The sequence below is a fragment of the Helianthus annuus genome, chromosome 11 (genome assembly GCF_002127325.2).
Source record: "Helianthus annuus cultivar XRQ/B chromosome 11, HanXRQr2.0-SUNRISE, whole genome shotgun sequence".
Taxonomy (NCBI): domain Eukaryota; kingdom Viridiplantae; phylum Streptophyta; class Magnoliopsida; order Asterales; family Asteraceae; genus Helianthus; species Helianthus annuus.
In genome coordinates this window covers 104826244-104843086 of record NC_035443.2, presented here as the reverse complement: position 1 = coordinate 104843086, position 16843 = coordinate 104826244, and the positions used below count along the sequence as shown (strand labels likewise).

At 38.7% G+C, this 16843-nt stretch overlaps 1 non-coding gene across 1 annotated transcript; it reads left to right on the top strand.

Annotated features, from left to right (window-relative positions):
* Positions 1 to 268: 268 nt before the first annotated feature.
* LOC118484571 lies at positions 269 to 376 on the top strand. The gene has a single exon (XR_004873679.1). It is a non-coding gene; the product is annotated as a small nucleolar RNA R71 (small nucleolar RNA).
* Positions 377 to 16843: the final 16467 nt, after the last annotated feature.

Here is a 16843-nt window from a genome sequence, read left to right as displayed (position 1 = left end):
CATTTCTAGCTTTTTGATTTTTGAAGAAAGGGCCTCGATTTGGGCTTGTAAAGAAGTGCTTTCATCAACCTTATGGGCGACCGGGGCAATAGATTTATTGCCTCGGGGAGTGTGCCATTGAAAATTGGTTTGAGCAATTTCCTCAATTTGATTATATATTTCATTTGGGCGACGATTACCTAAAAGTCCCTCGGAGCTAGGGTTAAGTGTTTGTCTTGTGTGTGGCAACAACCCATTGTAGAAAGTGGATACTTGTTGCCACACCGCAAGACCGTTATGAGGACATTTTCTTAGTAGCTCCTTGAACCTTTCCCAAGTTTCATATAAGGATTCCCCCATCCTCTTGTGAATATGTATTAATTTCAGTCATTAATTTAGCCGTTTTAGCAGGAGGGAAATACTTATATAGAAACTTTTGGACTAGTTCATCCCAGGTGTTTACTGAGCCAACTGGGAGGGTATTAAGCCAAGCCTTAGCTCGGTCTTTTAGTGAAAACGGGAACATTCGAAGGCGGATGGCGTCTTTGATGCTCCATTGATCTGAAAGGTATCACATATTTCTAAGAAATTAGTAATATGTAGATGGGGATCCTTGTCCGCAAGCCCATGGAAGGTTGCAGAGTTTTGAAGCATTTGTATCAAATGTGGCCGAAGTTCGAAGTTGTTGGCTTCGACATTCGGTGCATTGATAGCGGCACCGAGATTACCTACGGTGGGTCGTAGGTAATCCATGAGGGTACGTTGGTCCGCCATTGGAAGTGGGTCCCCCGAAACTTTCTCTTGGTTTTTTAGCTTTTAGTCTTCTTCGTAGAAAGCGTTCGGGTTCGTCTAGGGGTTCTTTTATGTCTCTACTAGAACAGGAGCTCATACACTACGTGGAAAATGCAGATGTGGCGCCTGAGTTCCAAGTCCTGCAACAAAAAAAAACAAAGAAGAACGTTGGTCAGAAGCTTCACCACGGCCCCGTGCTCAGATGAACACGGCCCGTGGTCGGAGATACAATGATTGTTTTCCGGATCCCTATTACTGGGGAGTTCGACACGGCCCCGTCTTGCACCGACACAACCCCGTGCTCAACTCTCTGTAACTCGGAAAATAAAAACTGCCAGTAATAATGCTGTGCACGGCCTGTGTCTGGCCAGGCACGGCCCGTGCTGAGCTCTGCAAAAACTGAAAATTAAGAAAATCCTAAAAAAAACAGAAAAATTAGAAAAAACGATTAGGCCGTTGATTCCTAACTTTCTTAAAATCCTTGTGTCCCCAACAACGGCGCCAAAAACTTGATGTGCGTTAGGTGTGATATATTTTTAAGTATATTTTAAGCGCTTTAACACTTTTTAGCCAAGTTTTAAATTTATAAAACACGATAATTACTAACACTAAACACACATATGGGCAAGTGCACCCATCGTGAGCGAAGTATAGTGTTGGTAAGATACCGAGGTCGTCCAAGGACACGAGAGCTTTTAATACCGGTTTATCCTCAACGTCTAATCAAATCAAAAGTTAGAGAAAAAGGTTTTTAAACTAGAAAAATAAAACTAACTAAAATGCTGAAAAATAAAATAAGAATAAAAACAGATAGACAAGATGAATCACTTGGATCCGACACGTGTCTAGTGTAACCTTTGATTATTTCCGCACTTTTGCACTTTTTAAGAGATTATCTTAGTTATTGTAGTTGGCCCCTCTTTTGAAGGTGACGTTACCCTCAACCCAGTAGTTTGAGTCAGCAAGGATACAATCCTAAAGGGTCGGATTATTGAAAGATAATTAATTAAGTTATTAATGCGTAATGTGGTAGGCCCCTCTTTTGAAGGTGACTTGTCACACCCCGATATTTCCACATATTACCGGTGGGCCCGGCGGGGAGTATCGTGACGTAGTTGATATCATCATTTTCAATACACACAATAATATAGCACAGCGGAAGGCTTGGTGAATAAACTATTACAAACCATAATGTCTGAGTGTTCGAGTTTAAGAATATACAGACTGGAATGTAATAAGATCCATAGGCGGATCATAAATGTACACAGAAACAAAAACAACGGACTTCAGGTATCTTATGGATTTGCAAGATCCTCTATGACACCCTATAGCTCTAGCCTATTACGAGAGGTACCTGTCAATCTGTCTTTTAAGAAAATACGTCAGTTTACACTGGTAAATACAATTTAACTGACTCTCTTTTAAAAACATTTATAAAACTTGATTTAAGTGCACACGGCACAATTCATTTATAACTTGGGACAATCTTTAATAAAATCTCGTATACAGGTTTACATGTTTGTCATACATATGGGGCCGGTTTGGAAGCTGGTCATGATTAACTGACTCACTATTTATAAAACCCACAGAGGAGTTATCCCCTACTTGTGGGTAATTTAATATTTAGCATTTGCATCTGTCAGGTGCATGCCTGCACCCTGTGCATAGGTCGTGGCCATTAATAACTTAAATGAGCCGAGGATATCCAGGACACGGTCCTTAACCCCCAATGTTTATGTTATCAAACAATACAGATTAAAACGGGTTTTGCAGATTTATTACATCACAATCCGATTAAATAATCTCATACCCGACCAAGCGGTATTATTATAATACCGTATCGCAAGCCCGTATAAGGGAAAATAAGTTAAAAGTATTTACCTGATGCTAGCAGTAAAATCCTAAAGCTTTTTGAAGGCACCTTCTACCGGAAGCTATTTAATCTGTATAGAAGGTTTATTAACGTATTAGGATGCCAATGGGTCTTTAATTAAGTCAAAGACTTAGACCGGCTAGCTAGAAGGAAACCTTACGGTTCTAAACGCTAGATTAAGCGGAGACCGGGATAGAATATGGTTTAGACCCGCCAAGCTTGGATACTTGTATAATATGGGTAAACTAAACACATTCTAGAAAATGAGAATTTAATGATAAGGTTAAACCCATTTCGGCTATTTTACGTAAACTAGTCACGTAAACCGATCCGAACAAATAAACGTGTAACGGGTAACCAAATAAATTATATACAGGTCTTAATCATTATTATGCTTAAAATATGTTAATACATCAGCAAGATGTTAACATATATGCCCAAAAAGTAATTTAAACCAAAACAAGTCCCTAATGGGCATTTTGGTAATTTTAATGCTCATAAAAGAGTTTAAATGTTAAACTGAGATTCAGGCCTGATTTACTCAGTAAAAATATTCATTTTATAAGTTATATCAGTAGGGTATTTTATATATGTGAAATTTATCTTATATAATCAAACTATGCTCCGTAGGGGCATTTGGTAATTTCACATAGGCTTTTAAAGGTCAAAATACACTTCTGAGTTCAAAAACTTTGGCTTACTGTTTTATTAGATAAATTAGCTTAAAACATCAGTAGGTAATAAGTTTTATATGCCAAAAATAGTTTTGACCCATATTAGGTGCTAAAAACGCTTAAAAGTCGGTTTAAAGGGATATTCGGGTTAAAATAGGAAATCTGAGTTTTTGATCAGATTATAAGGTTCAAAATATTATATTTATCATATAAAATCAGTAGTAAAAAGTTTGGCATTAAAATGTTATGTAAAACTCATTTTATGCATGAAAAGGGTAAAACCGACAATTACCGAAATCAAGCTATAATCCTATGTTCTGTTCAGTCTAAAAATAAATAAAAATCTTCAAAAATCCCAAAATATTATGTTACATCAGTAGGTAAAAATATTGGTGTCAAAAATCGGGTTTAGATAGGCTTTATGCTAATTACGCCTTTTAAATAATAAAAAGCTCCTTAATTACCCTATTGAGCATAACTCCTATTCTAGGCCTCAAATTGATGTAAAATTTTCGGGACATGTCTAAACATCAGTAGCAAAGGTGTTAGTCCATTCACATTGCTAAAATCTTAGTTATATGTTAAAAGGGCGTTTATAGCATTATTAAGCATAATTACGATCAAGTGCATATAATTCAAACCATTGGCCATCATGCAATATAACTCCAGAGGGTTATACTACTAAGTATTGTGGTTCTAATGGAAGCTTAGAACACGGGAGAATTAAGTTTGAACGGGTCAGAACTGAAAGTCAAAGCAAAAGTCAAGCTTTTGCGACTTTCGGTTATAAACTGACCTTAGATTATTAATTGCCGGGTTAGGACTGATAAAACATGTTTTAATATTAATTACCAAGTCATTAGAATGTTAAAATGTAATTTAAAACCTCTGTTTTATTAATTTTAATCATTTGCAAACATTCTGTCCAGTTTGACTTTTTGTCAAACTACCTTGACCCGACAATTAACTGGTCAAACGAGATAATTAGGAGGTGCCCTTTTAAGGGTTAACCACCTACACTAAGGTGGTTCCATAACCACTTTCAGTTTGATCAGTGGCTGGACCATATAAGATTAAAACTAAAGTCAAACCTAAATTACGCTAAGTTTGACTTCTAGGTACTTAAACTAATTAAAGTGACTAAGCAAGTGATTAGGAGCTTACAAAAGGTCCAAGCTGTCTTTTCTACACTTATAAGTCTTCTTCAAGTCCTTGCAAGCTCTAGAGATAAATGCTTGAAGATGATTGCAAAAGTGAGTCTTGAACTTATGAACTAAAGCTCCTTAAATACTAAGTTGTAACCCCTTAGATCATCCACAGCTGTTATGGGAGGTCCTAGGATCACCCCAGGTGTCCTAGTGGTTTGTATATACCGTTCAATAGTCCCTTGTTTCGAAACAAGTCAGTTTGAGTCGGTTTAACAGCTAAAACATACATCTGTCCAAAATTCTGCCCAGCGACGAGCTTACGGACCATAAGCTAATAGTCTTGTGGACCGTATTCGGATTTATGGACCGTAAATCCGAATGCATGCAGTTCGTAACCGAACCTGAATTGCATCGCCCAGTTATCTCCTTGCGGACCGTAAGTCTAGGTCCTTACGGTCCATAACCGATGACCAGAGGACAAAAATTTTTAAAACTTTCATACATTTGACCATGCACTTTCATAACCGAATCTTTAACAATAATGTAGCATAATAGTCCATATGGTCAGTCCTGCCCTACTCAAATTACTATGCCATGCATATATGTCTTCTTGGAGTTTATAGAAGTTGGCCAAACATGAAGATTCGTCGTTATTGCACATGGTTTCCAAAAATCTTGAATTATTGCATGAACTATCACCAATTAGTCAAAATTTATAACTTCTCCAATAGCCATTCATCAAGGTGTATTATACAATTTATAAAGCTTTTGGTGAAATGTTTAAAAGGTCACTCAGAGGTGTAATTAACATGTTGACACAGTTAATTCCTGTAGCTTTATTATCTTTCATATACATACACAAAGGGCTTCTTATATTCAATTAATCTTTCGATTAAGAATATATCATCCACGTAGTGTCAATCAGAGGCTCAGGTTTGGCATGTTGACATTTTAAATCCTTCACTAAATTTTCCACATGTTTAAAGCTTAGGACACGTGTCTATACATAATTGGATTCGTTTTTACCTGGTGTTACATCCTCACCCCCTTAAAAGAAATCTCGACCCCGAGATTTACTGGAATAAGTGAGGGTACTTCTGTCTCATAGTGGACTCGACTTCCCACATATACTCGGGACCTCTGAGAGCATCCCATTTGACCTTTACTATAGGTACATGCTTTCTTTGGAGCTTTTTAACCTGTCGATCCTCGATCGATATAGGTCTTTCAACAAATCTCTAGCTTTTACAAATTTGAACGTCTTTGTGAGACATAACTAGCGATTCATCGGCTAGGCATTTCTTGAGATTACAAATGTGGAACACATTATGAATTCCACTCAGATCTTCAGGCAAGTTTAGCTTATAAGCTACACTGCCAACACATTCGATAATCTCAAATGGTCCAATATATCTAGGGCTCAACTTGCCCTTCTTACCAAAATGCATCACACCTTTCCAGGGTGACACTTTCAATAAAACTTTATCGTCTACCTCAAACTTTAGAGGTTTTCGCCTCTTATCAGCATAACTTTTCTGCCTATCCCTGGCAGCTTTCAGGTGATCACGAATCTGGACAATCTTGTCCGTCGTTTCAAGGACTATATCAGGTCCTGATAACTGAGCTTCTCCTACTTCTGCCCAACAGACAGGCGTTCTGCATTTTCTACCATATAATGCCTCAAAAGCCGCAGCCTGAATGCTCGTATGGTAGCTATTATTATAGGAGAACTCGATCAATGGCAGGTGGTCATCCCAACTAACACCTAAATCAATAACACATGCACGAAGCATGTCTTCCAAGGTTTGAATTGTACACTCACTCTGTCCATCAGTCTGAGGGTGGTAAGCAGTACTAAAATTCAAGTGCGTGCCCAAAGATTGTTGGAAACTTTTCCAAAAATGAGAGGTGTATCTAGTATCTCTATCCGAAATAATAGACACTGATACGCCATGAAGAGCTACAATCTCGTCTACATACAAATGGGCTAATTTGTCGGAGCTATGAGTCTCCTCGATGGGCAAGAAATGTGCTGACTTTGTCAATCTATCAACTACAACCCATATGGTATCATTTCCGTGCCTCGTTTTAGGTAACTTGGTTATGAAATCCATGGTCACCATTTCCTACTTCCACGTAGGGAGTTCTGGTTGTTGAAGCAGACCTGATGGCTTTTGATGTTCAGCTTTAATCTAAGAACAAGTCAGGCACTTAGCTACATGTGTGGCATTAGATTTCTTCAAACCTATCCACCAATAATTAGCCTTCAAATCTTGATACATTTTGTCGCCTCCAGGGTGAACTGAGTACTTGGAGTTGTGGGCTTCCTGGAGGATCACATCTCGAAGTCTCCTTGAATAGGAACCCAAATTCTTCCATTCATTCTGAGGATTCCATCCTTCCCAGGTGCCAACTGCTCAGCAGTTACACCTAACTTTTCATTTGGAAGATTGGCTTCCAAAACAGCATCTTTCTATGCTGCTAATAGCCTTTCATTCAGACTATTCTTCAAATCAATGCTCTTGGCATTGATTCTAATCGGTTTAACTCTTTCCTTTCGGCTTAGAGCATCAGTGACCACGTTTGCCTTGCCTGGATGGTAGCGAATCTCGCAATCATAATCATTCAGGGTTTCCATCCAACGGCGTTGTCTCATATTGAGCTCTTTCTGATTGAACAGATGTTGGAGACTTTTGTGATCCGAGTAGATTACACATTTTGTTCCATACAAATAATGTCTCCGCAACTTTAGTGCGAATACAATGGCACCCAATTCCAAATCATGGGTGGTGTAATTCTTTTCATGCACCTTTACTTGTCGTGATGCATAGGCGATCACTTTGCCTCGCTGCATAAGTACACAACCCATACCGATGTGTGAAGCATCACAGTACACGACAAACTCTTCTACTCCTTCTGGTAAAGATAATACCGGAGCATTGCTCAATCTTTGCTTCAGAATCTCAAAGGATTCTTGTTGCTTTGGACCCCAGTCAAATTTTACATTCTTACGGGTCAAGGAAGTTAATAGTGCAGCTATTCTTGAGAAGTTCTCAATGAATCTTCTATAATATCCAGCTAAACCCAGAAAGCTGCGGATTTCCGTAGGCGTCTTTGGTGCTTCCCAATTCATATTGGCTTCTATCTTGGCGGGATCAACTTGGATACCACTTTCACTGACAACATGTCCAAGGAATTGGACTTCACGAAGCCAAAACTCGCACTTGGAGAATTTAGCATACAATTTCTCCTGCCGAAGCAATCTTAAGATACACCGAAGGTTCTTTTCGTGCTCAACTTGGCTACGAGAGTAAATAAGTATGTCGTCTATAAAGACGATGACAAACTTATCTAGGTATGGTTTGCAGACTCTATTAATAAGGTCCATGAATGCTGCAGGCTCATTAGTGAGCCCAAAAGGCATCACTAAGAACTCAAAATGTCCATACCTTGTTCTAAATGTCGTCTTCGGTACATCTTCAGTTCGAACCTTGAGTCGATGATGTTAAGATCAGAGGCTGTCATGATTGTGTTTGTTTGTATAAATTTGACAAATCAATGAATATAAAGTAAGATTAAGTGCAGCGGAAATGATAAACAAACATTATAACACAATCAAAGAGAAAATAGTTTGGTAAACAAATGCTTCACATTAAGTTGAATGATTCGATTACAGAGCAAATGATTACAAGCATGCTTACAAAACTAAGCTCCCCCTTAGCCTGATACTACAGGGTTGGTTGCACAAGATGAAAGGATTAGACATGAGGAGAAGAACCCACTCAGTCAATCAAATGTGACAGTACAGAGTACTGCTCCATTTATAGGCAAACCAAACCACTGAGGCATCTCAGCTGACGTCACCATGATAGTGACATCTAACAACCTAACAACCTGTAAACACTGTTCTATACAAACTACTGGTGTCTAACAACTGCTTATAAGTAAAATACAAAACATAGGAAAACTACTGCTTTACTTTCCACTGATGTAGCCTAAGCACTGATGTTGAGCATCAGTGCTTTCTTCAAAGGTAATCAGTCTTTGAATGGGCAGTGCTTGTGTCTTCAGCAGTACTTAAGAGGCATCAGTAGATAGAGCGTCAGTGTTTGTCTTCAGCAGTCTTTAGGATTACATCAGTGTTTGATTCATCAGTTGTTCCATAGAGCAGTATTTGAGATCTATCAGTTGTTGGATAACCACTGTCAAGGGGAAAGCTTAAAGTAAACAGCTTCTTATACTGAATCCACTGTTGTGATCCGGTTTTGGCTTTCATTATCTGTTCCTCTGGTAGGGTTCAATCCCAACAATCTCCCCCTGGAACAGATAATGCCAAAACCCTTCATTATTCTGGATTTTTATTTCTCATCAAAAGTTCCTTGGCTTGTCTTTTAAATTCTTCTTCAAAATCCTTGGAACTTGAGTCATCCTCATCCCTACACAGTGTAAGTTCTAGGAGATCCTCCAAATCTTCAACACTAAGGCCTAGTGCTTCTTTCCTTGATATGTACTTTACTTCGCCATTGGATCTGAACAAGGTCAGTACATGAGTCTTTTGATCAGACATCCACTTTAGTACTTTAAATCCTAATGGGTTTCTTGGGAGAGATTTATTTTCAGATGAGTTTGGAAATGTTGGCCTTGTGAAAAGTTGTAAGCTGTCAGACATTTGTTTGAGGGCCTTCTCAATGACATCATTTGCTGCAGCTACATCTTCTGCAGTCTCTCTTTCAATTAGCTCTTGCTTCTCAATGTCTGTCATGCCTGTTGAAGTGTTTGGTGATGCAGGTTTGGTTAATAGCTTCTTTAAAAGGTTTTGAAGTTTTGCTGAGGTCTCTTCTTTTAGACCCATTTTCATGATGGTATCCTTGAAGTACTCAGTTTCCTTTTCCTTTACCTCTTCACTAGACAGTTGTTTTCCTTCTTCTTGGTTTGACACAGGAATAGGATTATCTGCTGATTTGAACAGTGTTTTGAGGTTTTCAATCTGTTGTTCAAGCTTCATCATTTGTTCACGCTTCTTTGAAGTGCCTGAGACAGTTATCTTTCTTTTCTTCAGCCTTTCATAGGCTTCATCAGTATGCTGCTTTGACCATTTTGATATGGCATTGGCAGTGTCCACTTTTGCATCCACCAGCTCCTGTTTCTTTCTTTTGTACTCAAATGTTAGGTCAGCAATGAGCTTTTTATATTTGTTCCAGTTTGGAGCAGTCTTCTTCTTTCTAGGATCGTTTTTGATTCTATCAATCCTTTCTGCCTCATGCTTTAAAGCAACTATTGGCCATTCTTCAAATTGGTTTTCTTCAGCAGGATAGAATTTTTCTTTCATGATATACTCAAGATATTCTTTTCTCAGTTTATTTCGTTTTTCTTTCTTTTCTTTGTCTAGATCTTGTGTATAATCATTCATCTGCTTGACTTTTGTGAGCAAGAATTCCAATTTTTCAGCAATGGCTTCATCACTTTGACCTTCACATTCAACCTTGCCTCTTATCTTAGCCTGTCTTGCTTTGAGCTCAAGGTATTCATCCACATCTTCTGGGACTATGAAGCCTATGAGTGAAGGGAATCTTCTGGTAGAAGGATCATCATCAGTGTAGAACTGTCTTATCTTATTTTTTATGGCTTCTAGTTCAAGTGGATATTTTGCAGCAATGGGATCATATTTGTCCTCATTTGCCTGAGTTGTTTTTCTTTTTCTGGTGTAAAGCTTTGCTGGTTGTGATGTGGGAATGGTGAGAGGAGTGGTGGATGTTTGACTAACAGTGGTTGAAACAACTGGTGTTCCAACCGCTGTTGTCATTACAACTACTGATGTGTCAGCAGATGTCTTCTGCTTTTGAGCAGGGGTTGTGATGGCAGGGGTTTGAGTAGTGGTGATGAGTGACTGACTAACAGCAGTTGAAACAACTGGTGTTTCAACCACTATTTCATTACAGCAGATGTTATAACATATGCTGTCTTCTGCTTTTTAGCAGGTGGTGATGATGGGGTGGCTGTTTTTGATGGTGATTTTGGTTTTGGTGTTGTAATCACAGATGATGATGGTGTAGCATTGGTTGTGGTGGTGTGTGGTGATGTGGTGTGTGTTGATACTGCAGCTTTGGTTTGGCTATTCTTTTCTGGCTCAATGTAAATACCATCATCAATTCCTTTCTTCTTCCACTTGATCTTCTCCCCCTTTTTGGCATTATCTGGAAAGGGTTCATTCATGAAGAGGATAGTGGGAGGAATTTTTCCAGAGGCACTTTGGATATGAGCTTTGATAGCTTTGATGTCTGCCTGAGTATCTTTGAACCTTGATTCCACCATGTTTGTCAGTTTTTGTACATGTATAGCATGCTGCTGATCAGCCATCTGTTTTTGTCTTTCCAGCAGTGGTTGGAACGTGTTCCATAACTCATTTGCAGCAGGTGCAGGTTGTGCAGGTGCTTGAGCTGGAGCAGCAGTGGATTGTGCTTTTTGAGATTTTAACAGTTGCTGCACCATATCCTTTATTTTAGCAACTGAGGACTCTAGATTTTCAACTCTGCCCGTCAATTCCTGATATTTTGAATCATCACCCAAATTAATGGGATCATCTGAATCCCCACCAGCAGTGGTTGTACCAATGTGTGACTTAGGAACTGAATCCCAAAAATCATTCATTGATGCCCCTTGTTCTTGGTACTGGTGACTTCTTTCTTCAGCACTTGATAACCTTTTGAGGGTACCAGTGGGCAGAACAACCTCACTGGTGGTTCTCAGGGGTGCTATTGAAGAAATTGCCTTCAAGGGAGTCTTATGAATGTAACCACTGTCCAAATGTAAACCAGTGGGTTCAACATTTGTAGTGACTGCTCCACTTGAACTACTGACAGGAGTTACTTGTAACTCCTGTAGTGTAACCTCCTCAGTTGTTACTGGGATAGCAGAGATATCAGCATCAGACCCAGTCACTTGTGGGAGTATACTCTCAGTGGTAGGAGTTTGAGAGGAACTGGTTTGTGTCTGAGTAATACCAACTGCATGCAACAAGGGTATAATGGATGGTGGTAATGTGGGGGGTGAAGGTAAGGGAGTTGAAAGAGACATGTCCTTGGGATCAGGACTGTGGAAGATGGATCCGAGTGGGTCCAGAGCTTCATATTGTGGTGTCCCTGTGCTTACAACCAGATTCTTTTGTGAGGATGCAGGAGGAGTTTGAGGCAAGGGTGGAGATCTTTCTTCCATCTGCTATGAGGAAGTAGCAGCAGTGGTTACTGGTGACATTTGTGTTGTCACTGGCAGTGGCTCTGGGATCTCATCTTCCAGAGGTGCCTTTGTTTTGGGTTTGGGGGGCTTTCTGGATGTTTTATTTTTGGTCTTTTTGGTGGTGGCAATTGTGGGTTTCAAAACAGTGGGTGTGCTGCTTTGATCACCTGGAGCAGTGGGCTCGGCAGCCGATACCTGAGGAGCAGTTTCATCTGCTAAATTCTGCTCAGGCACCTCTGCTTTTGTTTTTATAGGTGCCAACATTCTAGAGAATGTTTCAGGTGTTAAACCATTTATTTTAAAGTGAACACCTTGTTTGGGCAAATCTGCATCTTCTTTTTCAAATTTTTGTTCAAAATAATAGCTTAGAAACCTTGGGAAGAGCAGAAATGCTTTGCTATCAACATTTTTCACCAAATCATCAAAGATCTCCTGGGAATAATTAAAATTTTTATTATTTAAAATAGCGTATCCCAGGCACTGGATCTTTGATGGTATTTCATTAAAAGCGGTTGTTTTATTAGAAACACACATCAACAGAGTGTGAAATTAAAACCTGGGTGCAGAAGGGAAATAACCTTTTTGTAAGGTATCTCTTTTTGACTGGTCTGCATACCCCCTATTCAAGAAATCGTTTTTCAACTCGGTTTTAGAGAAAGAAGTTTTACCTTTCAAATCATCGAGTTTAAAGACCTCTAAAATGGATTGTGGAGAAATTTGAATCTTTTTACCCTGTATTGAGGAGTTGATGGTTGTGACAGTGTCTCCTTCTTTTTCAAGGGTAGCATTGTTCCAGAACTCTCTCTGGGTTTGTAGATAAATGGGAGCGTCTACTGTTAACAAAGTTTTGTACTTTGATACAGATAAGATGTCGATGATGGAGTCGAAGGAGTTATTGGTTGTGGGTTTTGTGAGTATACCCAAATAGTTGTGAGGGGATTTGTAACGAGTTTCTGTGGTTTCAGCGGCCATTTGAGTGGCGTCTGTGGGAGCAGAGGAAGAAGATGATTTTGATTTTGATTTTGATTTTGATTTCGTCATTTTTGATGAAGAAGATCGAAGAATGTTTTGGAGTTATGAGTGGGAAACTGCTTTGTGAAGAGAATGTTTGGAATTCAATTCGACAGTGAAACCCTGTTTGGGATTTTGATCAGGGTTTTATTTAGGGAAAAGTAAATACTGACGTGGCAGCGGTTATAATGATCTGACGACTAAAAACTGACCACGTGCCAACCCCTGACGGAAGAGTGAATAATGGAGGACAGTTGTTTTGGGAGCCACTGATGAATCAACCAACAATAGTTACAATGGTAATAAATGAATCAGTGGATGATTTTTTACCATCAGTGGATGGCATATCAATGGATATAACACTGATTTTGAACAGCAGTGCATATCAAGAGAATGAAAGGGCAGAGGTTGACTTTCAGCAGTGGACAGTGTTTAGGAACTAGATGTTTGATTACAAAAGTGGTTGAAACAATGGTGAGTCTTTGAAAAGCTTTTACATCAGCAACTGTTAGTGCAGCAGTAGTTGAACTTTTGACAAATAATTTTAGCATCTGCTTGTTCAGATAAGGGAATTGATTTTGTCCTGACAGTGGTTTAGTATCCCAGATGATGAAAACCTTTTTACTGAGGTTACTTATTTTGTGTCTAATTATTTGAATTAGAACATAAGTATCTCAGTAGTTTAAAAACTGTTAACAATCAATTTTTGATCTCTGATAAAACAAACTTGAGCTTGACACGTGTACCCTTTCCCTTTGATCTATTTATAAGGATAGTAACACCACACAAAAATAAGGGAATTACATCCTGACCCAAGATGAACGTTTTACTATCAAAAATGAGTAAAAGTACAAGATAAATTATAACAAAATATATCCGGGTTTATTTGAGAAAAACGCCTTTCAAAAAGATAAAGGTTATTTTGAAAATAACATCAAAAGGACCTGGTAACTTTTCATATAAGCACATAGATACATCATTCTCAAGTTGTATGGCCACTGTTTCAGACCATTTTCTTATCAATTGATTGCAAATTTCTTTTAAGTTTAATCACTGGAGATACCATTGTTACCTGAACATTCATGATTTAATGAACGCACACAGTTGCATGATGACCATTGTTCACCCAACTTTGGACTCATAAGTGTTTCATGTTTATATTCTTTTCTTTTGACTTCAAAAGTTTTGAGATAAACACACTTTTGAGCTTTGTTCAATTTCTTCTTCCCTTTTTACCCTTCCCATTCATAAGTACAGAAAATACTTACTGGGAGATTTTATTGAGGAAATACTTAATCCAAAATCATTTTGCAGTAATGTTTTGAGAGATCTGGTAACATTTGTACATGTTTTATTACCAAATTTCACATTACGTATGATTTGGACTGTTTTTGACCCCTGATTTTCTTAATGTGTTTTGACAGGGTTGATTTGGTCCTTTTGAGGAACCTCAACCTGCCTTTTAACACATAAGATTTTATGACTAGTGTTTTATTTCCCTCTTTCTATGTTAGAAAAACACTAATGTTTTTATGAACATAGGTTTCGTTAATCTGAGGTTTATACTTTAGTATAAAATATGAAGAAATCATCACAAATTTCATATCAACAGTTGAGATTAATTTTGAAATGAAGATAGTCATACCATAGTTACCAGACGTGTTTTTAGATCTGAAAACTATGGGTGATTTGTGCATGACATTACTTGTTGTTTGAAATTTGTGAATCTTATGACATCTTGGTTGTTTTACAGAGCTTTAGAATAGTCACTTTGAACATGATTTCTTAATGCTCTGTTTTTCAACTAACTACGACCAACCTTAGTATCAATGAATTGTGAGCTGAACTGTTATGTCAAGTTGATTGTTAGATCGAATTTGACTGTCCTTGCTCTGATACCAATTGTTAAGATCGGAGGCTGTCATGATTGTGTTTGTTTGTATAAATTTGACAAATCAATGAATATAAAGTAAGATTAAGTGCAGCGGAAATGATAAACAAACATTATAACACAATCAAAGAGAAAATAGTTTGGTAAACAAATGCTTCACATTAAGTTGAATGATTCAATTACAGAGCAAATGATTACAAGCATGCTTACAAAACTAAGCTCCCCCTCATCCTGATACTCGAGGGTTGGTTGCACAAGATGAAAGGATTAGACATGAGGAGAAGAACCCACTCAGTCAATCAAATGTGACAGTACAGGGTACTACTCCATTTATAGGCAAACCAAACCACTGAGGCATCTCAGCTGACGTCACCATGATAGTGACATCTAACAACCTAACAACCTGTAAACACTGTTCTATACAAACTACTGGTGTCTAACAACTGCTTATAAGTAAAATACAAAACATAGGAAAACTACTGCTTTACTTTCCACTGATGTAGCCTAAGCACTGATGTTGAGCATCAGTGCTTTCTTCAAAGGTGATCAGTCTTTGAATGGGCAGTGCTTGTGTCTTCAGCAGTACTTAAGAGGCATCAGTAGATAGAGCGTCAGTGTTTGTCTTCAGCAGTCTTTAGGATTACATCAGTGTTTGGTTAATCAGTTGTTCCATAGAGCAGTATTTGAGATCTATTAGTTGTTGGATAACCACTGTCAAGGGGAAAGCTTAAAGTAAACAGCTTCTTATACTGAATCCACTGTTGTGATCCGGTTTTGGCTTTCATTATATGTTCCTCTGGTAGGGTTCAATCCCAACAGATGATACCTGGATCTCAAATCAATCTTCGAGAAATAGCTCGCCCCTTGGAGTTGATCGAATAAATCATCGATCCTGGGCAAAGGGTATCGATTCTTGATTGTTACCTTATTAAATTCACGGTAATCAATGAATAAGTGCATTGATCCGTCCTTCTTTTTCACGAACAGTATAGAAGCTCCCCAAGGTGAAGAGCTGGGCTGAATGAAACCTTTTTCCAGTAAATCATCAAATTGAGTTCTGAGCTCTTTCATTTCAGTAGGCGCTAGATGATACGGAGCTCGTGCAATAGGTGCAGATCCTGGTAAAATGTCTATCCTGAATTCCACTTGTCTCTGAGGAGGTAATCCAGGTAACTCGTCAGGAAAGACATCAGGTTACTCTGAGATGATTGGAATGTCTTCAATCTTCGGCTTTGGATCATTTACAGTCACTTGTGCCATGTAAATGACACATCCACTTTTCAAACACTGTGATACTTTGAGAATAGACACATTGTTGGGCAACCCATATTGTGTATCTCCCTGAATAGTGACTGATTCACCAGAGGGGGTTTTGATAATGACAAGCTTTTTATCACAGGCAACTTGGCTTGGTTATGCGACAACCAATCCATGCCTAAAACTATATCAAAACCGGCCAATTTCATTGGCAAGAGGGATAGCGGGATAGAATGATTCTTAATGGATATAGAACATCCATCAAGAAGAGTTGAAGTTGTTTCTAAGGTACCATCGGCAAGCTCTACCTCATATTTTATGACTAGAGTCTTAATAGGCAAATTTAATATCTTACAGAACTTATGGTCTACAAAAGACTTATCAGCACCGGAATCAAATAAGACTCTAGCATAGTTATTATTGATGAGGAAGGTACCTGTTATGACATTCTCGTCGTTCATCGCCTCCCTCGCGTTCATCTGGAACACTCTTGCATTGTTCTTTTTCGCCTCTTCAGGCTTCTTTGCATTCTTGGGTGTAGGATCGTGTTTCGACCCGAACGAGTCGTTCAGAGGAGTTTTGATCAGATACAGGTGCGGAAAACAAGTATCTGACTTAGAAACAGCTAGCAAATCACTTTTAACACCCTTTTGTATTGAAATCTGACAGATTACATCCAAATCTCACACCGGCAGGACCTCGGTATGGAATTGCACAACTGTTCTCCTGATTTCGCTTATGTGCACATATATATAGGGTTGGTGATTTCGCTCTTGTGTACATGACACACGAGCGAAACCCCTACAATACCAAATAAGCGAAACCCCTATGTCCACAAAAGCGAAATCATCACCTAATACTCATACATTCTCTTGTTTTCTCGTATAACGTGCCCTGATCTAACAATCTAAGACTAAGACTCGATACAAGACGAAGTCGACAGATGCATGCACCAACAGACTCCCCCTCAGATGTTGACGAGTCG